Below are 10,096 nucleotides of genomic sequence, written 5' to 3'. Positions count from 1 at the left end.
GTGTGTGTGTGTGTGTGTGTGTGTGTGTGTGTGTGTGTGTGTGTGTGTGTGTGTGTGTGTGTGTGTGTGTGTGTGTGTGTGTGTGTGTGTGTGTGTGTGTGTGGTGTGTGTGTGTGTGTGTGTGTGTGTGTGTGTGTGTGTGTGTGTGTGTGTGTGTGTGTGTGTGTGTGTGTGTGTGTGTGTGTGTGTGGTCTAGCATTACTATACTTGTGGGGACCTACATCTGTTTACATAGTCACGTGTGGGGACTGGCTTCCCTTATGGGGACAAATTGGAGGTCCCCATGAGGGGAATCATTAATTTTAGGGTGAAGACTTGGTTAGGATTAGGGTAAGGGTAAGGTTAAGGGTTAGGGTTAGGCATGTGTTGGTTATGGTTAAGGTTAGGATAAGTCTCCAGGAAATGCATGTAAGTCAATGTAATGTCCCCTGAAGTGATGTATACATGGTATATGTGTGTGTGTGTGTGTGTGTGTGTGTGTGTGTGTGTGTGTGTGTGTGTGTGTGTGTGTGTGTGTGTGTGTGTGTGTGTGTGTGTGTGTGTGTGTGTGTGTGTGTGTGTGTGTGTGTGTGTGTGTGTGTGTGTGTGTGTGTGTGTGTGTGTGTGTGTGTGTGTGTGTGTGTGTGTGTGTGTGTGTGTGTGTGTGTGTGTGTGTGTGTGTGTGTGTGTGTGTGTGTGTGTTAGATCCTATATGACACGCTCCATCACGCAGTAAATATCAGGTGTGTTAAGAAATGATATAAAACAGGGCTCTAGAATCAAATATCAAAATATTTCTGCTTAAAACCTCGATAGTTATATTAAGACGATATTGACTCTTGGTGCTTTAAAAATATATTTACAGAATTATTTATAATAAACAATCATGTCTTATGTGGGTATTAAAGCTTTGTGGAAAAAGACAGATAATAAAACAGTGTATTAAATTCAGAAAACAACATCGCCTTATTGTAACGTAACGGTTAAAACCAGGAAAGACACGTTTGCATTATTCCGATATCAGAAAACTGAGGAGAGATCTAGTCTCATATCATGATATCTATTTAAAATTGCTTTATTTCCTTGCCCAAATGTGAAATGATTTAAAACTAAAAGACTCAAACCCATCAGAATTATAATAACATGATAATGCCACTATTTTAAATATTATTTAAAACTATTTTTTGGGGAAACACGTACAAAACCAACCTACAGCCGTTATGCACATTACAAAAAAGGGCTATAAGAGTTATCAATAATGTTGGATATCTTGAACACACTAATGTATTATTTTTGAAGTCACACATATTGAAGTTCATTGATCTGGTTACATTTAAAACGGCACAAATCATGTACAGAGCCAGACATAATCTACTTCCTAGGAAATTAAAAACACTGTTCATAGACAGAGAGGGTGGGTATCATTTGAGAGGAAATCTACATTTTAAAACTCAAGGTCAGAACAACTCTGAGAAGTATGAGTTTAACAATCTGTGGGGTGATTTTATGGAATGGTTTGGAGCAGGAGTTCAAACAAAGCACAAGCATAATTCAGTTTAAAAGGATGTACAGAAACACTTTTTTGGAAAAATATGAGAATGAAGAAAGGTGATTGAAGATGAGAAATGATTGTATATGTGTATAAATGTAAATGTATGTAGGAATAACTTGCATAATGATTTAAAGGACAATCATTGATCAAGTAAGGGGTGGGAATTAATAAGCATTTGCTTCCTCCTGCTCCCTTTCGGACACATATTAGCTATATTAATATGAAGACTTTTTTTGTTGAATATACAAATATGACCATGAATGTGGATAAATACTGTATTATAACAATACGGTATTCTGTTTTTCACATTTGTTATTTTTTATTTGTTATTTTTTAATCTGTTCGAAAAATAAAGACTGAAATAAAAAATGTATAATTCATTTTACCACATGTACATATCGTATTCCACTATATTAAAGTATGCTTGCCTCTTTGTTCACTATGTTAGTCTACTGGTTGGATTCTGCTCCCTTTGTTGTAATGGGGATGAACAAAGGAGTTCACATTCTGAGTCTGAAGGTGAATAATGTATTTAACTGGCGGACATATAAAACATAAATCCTTCCCAGATTCAATATTAGAATCAGGTTTATTGCCAATTAAGTTGACACAAACACGGAATGTGCTTTAGTGTACAATGGTGCAAACAACACTAAGAATAATTAAGTTGTAACAAATAAAAGTGAACATGATCAAATTAAGAAATGTAAAAGAACAAACATGTAAGTACAATACATATATGACGATTTACTCAAAACATGTGCAGCTATCAGAGCTGTGAGTTAAAATAGACAGAGATGTGAATTTACAGTATGAAATATGAGCTCACATGATTAATGTAATGCATCGTGTTCAGGGGAGGGGGTTGAGAGACCCTTCCTTCTCTTTTTACTTTACCCCTCTTCTTCTACAGTATCATCTGCTGATCACTGCTGAATAATGGCTTTCAGAGACATCTGTCTGTAGTCGGGGACGACACATGGAGAGCCCCCGAGGCAAGAGGCCACCACCTGAGAGACCCAGGCCCACCACCAGAGCCTCTCCCTGGGGTCCGCTCACTCCAGCATCTCCTTACCCAATCCCAGCGTAGAATTTAACCGCCATTTTTCAACACTAAATTTCCCCCCAGTTTTCTTCATCTCTTTGTCATCCCTTCACCCCCAACATTTTGGTTTTCTTACACATACAATGGGCCAAGATTATAAGAACATTTGCATTTCTCTATCTCCATCCCACCCCAAAACCCCCACCGTTTACCCCTCACCCCCTTCCCCCAAGGTAGCAGCATCACAATAGGGGTAGTGTGTGTGTCCCCTCCCACCCCCCCCCCCATAGTTAATATGTAACAAGATGCTCCTCATTGATATCTCTTCCTGATAACATCTGGCTAATCTTGTGTGTGTGTGTGTGTGTGTGTGTGTGTGTGTGTGTGTGTGTGTGTGTGTGTGTGTGTGTGTGTGTGTGTGTGTGTGTGTGTGTGTGTGTGTGTGTGTGTGTGTGTGTGTGTGTGTGTGTGTGTGTGTGTGTGTGTGTGTGTGTGTGTGTGTGTGTGTGTGTGTGTGTGTGTTGTGTGTGTGGGGGTGGGGGGTGTGTGTGTGTGTGTGTGTGTGTGTGTGTGTGTGTGTGTGTGTGTGTGTGTGTGTGTGTCTTACCACATCATATACAATTTGGGACCATTGATTGGTAAGTTTTATTGCAGAGGACAAAACATGATGTACATTTATATGTGATTTGATTTAATGTAATTCCTAATGAGTTGAAATCTAAATGAATATGGAGTGTCCTCAAACTGTTTAAGTAATTTGAAGTTTTATTATAAGGCAAGGCAAGTTTATTTATATAGCACTTTTCAACACAAGGCAATTCAAAGTGCTTTACAAAAAATGAAAGAGATTAAGAAAATGGCATTTAAAATCAGTCATTAAAAAGAAAAGCTAATAAAATAAACATTAAAAGAAAAAGTACATGGATAAAAGTTACAGTGCAGTTTAAGATATGAATAGTTCAATTAAAAGCAGCGACAAAAAGAAAAGTCTTCAGCCTGGATTTAAAAGTAGTCAGAGTTGCAGCGGACCTGCAGGTTTCTGGGAGTTTGTTCCAGATATTTGGAGCATAATAACTGAACGCTGCTTCTCCATGTTTAGTTCTGACTCTGGGGACAGAAAGCTGACCAGTTATACGTTTTATTATAAGTTTTATATGTCTCTTTGTATTGTTTTTACAAAAGCTTCTCATTTCATTGTTATGGCTTTTAATTCATTATTGTTTTATTGTGATCACATTTTATTTATTTTTTTGTAACTTTCATTTTGATATTGTTGTTGTTTGTTTCTGCTTGTTCTGTTGCATCCTGAATGAAAGATGCTCTACAAATAAAGTGAATATTATTATTATGTATTAAGTTACTACACACAGGCCTATAATAGTGTATTATCTCTGGATGATTGAAATTGAAAGATGTAGAAAAGAATACATGCACCGCCACACCAAGAGGCACAATAGCTTTGTTTATTATCTGTTGAAAAGATACAATAGAAAAAGTCTTATTTCCAGTGTGTTATTTCCTTTATCATGTATTTATCCATATAGTGAGGAAATGAACAGTGTTACAATAGCAAAGGGACAGCATTGAAGATGAAAGGTAAACAAAAAAAACGTAGGCTTAAATAAAGAGGAAATCAAATAAGTTCACAATCAAGGTAAAAATAAGGAGCAGAATGATTGATAATAATTATTTATTTATTTCCACCTCTGCATGCAAAGTGTTATATTAAAAGTATGCAGTGACAGTAGACTCTAACTAGGCTGGGATTATTAGCTTCACATGTGTATTAAACCGAATCAGGTCGTATTGAATGACCTGTATCAATGTGTGTGTGTGTGTGTGTGTGTGTGTGTGTGTGTGTGTGTGTGCGCGTGTGTGCGCGTGTGTGTGTGTGTGTGTGTGTGTGTGTGTGTGTGTGTGTGTGTGTGTGTGTGTGTGTGTGTGTGTGTGTGTGTGTGTCTGCACTTTCAAGCCTGAGCACCTTTCAACTGAGTTTGTTAAAGAGACAGGGAGGCAGAAAGATTCCCAGAATGATTTGAATTCCTTCAGACTGTGACCTTGTGCCGGCCATGTTGGAAGGCCATATGTTCTGCGGACAATAAGAGGAAGATTCACATACACACACATACACACACACACACATACACTCACACACTCACACACACACACACACACACACACACACACACACACACACACACACACACACACACACGCGCACACACACACACACACACACACACACACACACACAGTGGCTCACTTTGAGGAGGAGCTGCTGGAGGAGGAGGCATTGTTGAAAGTGAACCATTGTGTCTTCTTGTTCAGCGGGGACGGTGAGAGACAATCGCTGGGTGTCTGTGCGGAGGTGGGGGGGGGGAGGTGTAGAGCGAGTCTTTGTAACGAGGCGAGGATCCCAAACAGACCCAATGAATATAAAGTCTTTTGCAGCATATTGTGTGTGGGCGCTGAACACTCACAATGTGTCATTGGGGGGACACCTTACGTCAAATGCTGGACAATGATGAGGAACACCCACAATTCTCTTAGGAAATCCCCAACGTCCAGTTATTTTTGAATGGGATGCAGCCACATTGAAGGCAAAAAGTCTGTTTATACTACTTCATCAACACAATGTTGTCTCCCTCTCTCTACAACAGGACTATGGGAGTGTTATCATACCTACAGCACTGGTATTTTGACTGGGAGGCGATAAGTGTTCTCACAATGATCACATGCCATTACATAAGTAGAACATTTGATTTTCCCTCTCCTTCCACAACAAATGTCCTCCTCTGTGGGACGAAAAAAAGTATTCTGATAAGAGATTGCATGAGTTTTCATTGACATAGAGCATTATATTTTCAAATTCAAAGGAGCTCTGTTGATATGGCAATATAAAAAAACAGTATTGCTAAAGCACATAGTTCAAGGTGGTACATTTTTAAAGATGCAAAAACATTTAAATGCAAAGACACTCTATTTCTAAGTGTTAAAAGTGTTTACTTCCATCTGGGTTGTGTCAATCTTTGTCAAAAGCAAACAGTTAATCCATTTCAAATAACACATGTGAAGAGGGCATAAGGAAAACCACTCTATGTAAAAAAAACCTGATCAGAAAACCTGAGACACACCTGAGTTTATCCGTCCTTCTTGAGTAGAGATGCAATAAAATAGAAATAAACCTAAAACCCAAGTCTTTTCATTCATTTTGAGTTGTGTTTCTGGCCGTTTGGTCACCAAAAGTCCAACATTTACTCTGACGTTAGCTCTGTTTTTGGCCTCTACCAACTCCAGAGGTAGCAACATTTCCATTACTTTTATAATCTAAAACCACTTAGAAATGGTGTAGGGCAGGTAGCATTCAGTGGTATTTTTTCAGAGCTTATTTTGGCTGAAAACATCCTTATGCTTTGTCTAAATAAGTAGAATGGCTAGCCAGGAAACCAAAACAATGTGCTGAAAGACCCTAAATCGCACCATTGAGCCTCTGTGTTAATTTCCCGTGGGTTCATCTCTACAGGCTACTTCTTTACCATACAAATAGTCATGTTAATATAAGAATGTGGATTATAGCGGCTTCAAACAAACACGTTTCAGCCGCTTTGGTTTCATTATCTTACGCTTACTCTGCAAGCATGCTCTCAGTATTTCATCTCTAAATAAATGGCCTCCGAGCAGCAATGAGGTCGGTGTCCCAGTTTACCGAAATAAAGTGGGTACTGTACTCTGAGACAATGCTAACTAGTGATCTGCGTTTCGACAGCTTTGTTTTGTTTTGAATCATCATTGTGTGGGAAATCACACCCACAGGGCCAATAGGAATTACCCCTCGCTCTTCAAAAGGCAATTAGTCTTAATTAGAAATAATTATGAGGCGAGGTGGTCTCTCATCTCCACTTATCCTCCGCTGTGGCGTTGGCAAATTTGTTTATAGCTTGTACATTGCTAACAGGAGAAAGAAAACAGAAGTGGTTTTCCATCTAATCTACAGTGACAGGGCGAGTTCATTTGAATAACAAATGTCTCAAAGCTGTCACGATGGAAATTCAGGAGATCAGTCAAGCCTACAAGAGCAATTATACCATTTTTTTAAAGCTAATAATGTATTTTACTATGTGTATTTTAATCATGCTAAATTATTCCGTATTACCACACTTATTAGGCAAACCCAGATATTGTTCACTCAGTGAGATGTTGAAGATAATAATAATAATACTCTTTATTTATATAGCCACTTTCATTCAAGATGCAGCCCAAAGTGCTTTACAGAGCAAGACAAGATTATACCAAATAAAGAGTGAGGAACATCATTAAAAACAAGTTATAAAAAAATGATGCGATGATAACTTTCTTTATGCAGCACATTTCCAACCAAACCTACAAAGTGCTTTACATGGTTTCAAAACAAGGCGTTCAGGCGTCAGCAGAGCATGAGGTCAACAATGGCTGATTAAAGCCGAGTAGTGGCATTAAATAAATAAGGAGATGAGTTTTAAGAAGTGGTTTAAAAGATGTCACTGATAACATACTCTTCATCCATCAACTTCCTCCACTCTCAAACCATCACAGATGCCTCCGTCCATCAGTCTTCTCCGCTGACAAGCCAGAGCCACGCTCCTCTTTTGATCTCTCTGCAAGGCCCTTTGTGTGTATGCATGTGTGTTTGTGTGTGTGTGTGTTTGTGCCCATCTGTGTCGGAGCGCCCATCTGTATGTCACCACACATCCCCACCTCTCCAGCCTCCAGGCAAAAAGACCAGCTCAGGAGCGGTATTCAGGAGCCACTGCAAACAAAAACCATGAATCTGACTAACCTGAAACAGAAACTACAATCGTGACAAAGATAGATAGATCTCTAGAGTAATGTTATGTCCTGGCAACACAACATTGCGACTTAGTAGAAATTGTGGTAGAAATATGCATATGCTGAGTTAACCACAAACAATCACAACCTATCAATATTTAGACTGACAAGCCCTCAAGTGTAGATAGTTTAACTAAAGAAAACATATAAATATTATGGCACATGAGTAAGAGTTGAATAGAAATATCAAAAGGTGTAATGAGAAAATAAATTAAGCGTTTTATTTCCAATTGTTGGATCACATCTAAAATATGTCAATTTAATTATATGTTTTTATTATTTATCATAATTAATGTGTTACATTTGACACTAATGGAAACCACACTTTGAATTGAACTGTTGCGCTCTTCAAGGGCCTTGAGCGGTATATCTTAAGTGATGTTTAAAAAGGTTGCTTGAACTCATCCTAAAATTGAGATACAATATATTTCCTCAATTGGCTCACACGTGACACACTTTGTGTTGTTCATTACGAAAACACAAGGGAAATGCTGTATCTTGTTTCATCAACCAAGGCTGAAACTGTTTAACATCGGCACAATGCTGCAGCTTTAACAACTCCCCACGAGGGAAAACAATGTTATTGATTGATTGATTATTTCCAGGGCTCATGAAAATCCTGAATCCAACCCAGATATTGCCTTAACACTCAACTTAAACATCCATGGCCACAGTTAATTTAATGAGCTTTGTTCCATTGGGGGAATGCAAAAACTGTAAATTAGCATTGTGTTCAATTTAAATGATGACAGTAACGTCAGAGGAACATTAGCCACATTATTAGAAATGTTGTCTTTTACAACCAAGTAAATGTCCGGCCAATACTTCAGTTACATGCTGAAGGTCTCCACCAACTCCTCAGGAAAATATATGACTTCTCAGCTGCCAAAAGCTTCACTATATATCACCAAAATATCATCTGTGAACAACAATGAAACGAACCAAAATCACCACCGTTTTAGGCTGTGAAATCGAAACAATGTGTTTAAAAATGCTCAAATGCTACATAGAGCAGGTGAATTGTTAACTGGGGTGATATTTTTCCGTGAGTTTGTCTCTTTAAGCAACTCGTTTTGCATTAACCTTCCAAATTTGATTCATTGAAAACATTACAATGTTGATTTAAATGTATTGCCTGCACAACTTTGTGTCAACACTGTCACATCACAGCAAGATTTGAATAGATTTTCTTCAACAGTCTAAAATGCACGGGTTTAATTAAGTCGTTTTATGGTGTGAATGTTATTTTAGAGGGCTTCGTTTTCCTGTGCAAGCTGTTGTTTTGACATCTGCTCTGCATCAAAGTGTTTGCCAGGTTGTTGCTGTCTGCATAGACTGTTCTGCATCGGATCGTCAAGGTTACATCTTCACCGTGTTCAAAAGCCAAGTTAGTTCTTCCTCATTGTCAGTACAGAAAGCACATTCAAGGACGTAACTTCTTTTGCCTGTGAATTCCTGTACAAATTAGCACCAAGCTCTCGCCATGCACATAGAAATGTCTATTTCTTGCTGCCTTGACAACTATTTCCCTCCTTACAATATTGACAAACGTCATAGAAATGGAATTAGATCCAAAAATGCAGGAATTGAAAAGTACAGACATAACTTAAGCTTCAAGGCCAGTGCGCCTGCAGTTTACTCTCAGTCAGAAGCATTATTTCTCACCACTAGATGTCTCAGTGCTGAACAGTACGTCCTGATCTGCTGCAGAGGGGACACAGTGGGGGGTGCGGGGATTCAGGCAATGTACCAAAAGCTGTGCAGGGACACAGAGATGCTGCATTTGGCTTCAATGTGACAACAGAATTTAAATTGTGGTGGTGGAAAACAGTACTCGTATCACTTTACCATTTAATTTATCGATTGACTGAAAACAACAAAAGACACCATTAATAACTATTTTTATTCATGGAAATGTAATGTTTTAATCAAATTTGTGGAACTGTGTGTTTTGATTGGTCGAGTGGAGTTTGTTGTTGTTGTTGCTTTCTGGTGTTAATCCACATGGACACCATATGGTCCAGGACACTCCAGGACACTCACATGAACAAATCAATCAATATCAACCTTATAGGGGGACAGCATGTCAGTGTTGTGTTTACAGCTTGCTTTTACCGCTCCCAGTTGGCAGTAAATGCAGCTTTAAATGTTATAACGACAGATGTTTTTATAATATTTAGTCCTTGACATTTACTGCCTATACTATTATTACATGCAAACAAAGTAGAAACACACCGTCACCCGCACAAGTTCTTATCTGTCTATGATACTTTGACCACATGCACTCAAAACATCTATTATATCTATCATTGCATCATCAATAATTGCTTATCTTACAGGAAGTCCAGATGACCAGAAGCATATCACACAGTGAAAATATTACACTACGAGTAAAAGAGATGAAACTAATGCTTTAATATTACATATGATGTTTTTGGATTAATATTACCCAATGTATGCGATGCATTTTACTGATTGGATGCTTAATGTAGTGTTGATTTTACCTCCTTAATATGCTATGGGTAGTTTAATCAACACCAATGATGATGACAGACTGTATGTATGCCTAAATGTCAAGGTAATTATATTATATTCAATGAAAACTTTATTACTACGCATGTTAAAGCCCGACAAAAGACAACAGTGGAAAAGGT

Source organism: Gymnodraco acuticeps, unplaced genomic scaffold (genome assembly GCF_902827175.1).
Source record: "Gymnodraco acuticeps unplaced genomic scaffold, fGymAcu1.1, whole genome shotgun sequence".
Lineage (NCBI taxonomy): Eukaryota > Metazoa > Chordata > Actinopteri > Perciformes > Bathydraconidae > Gymnodraco > Gymnodraco acuticeps.
Note: the sequence above shows the minus strand (reverse complement) of the source record.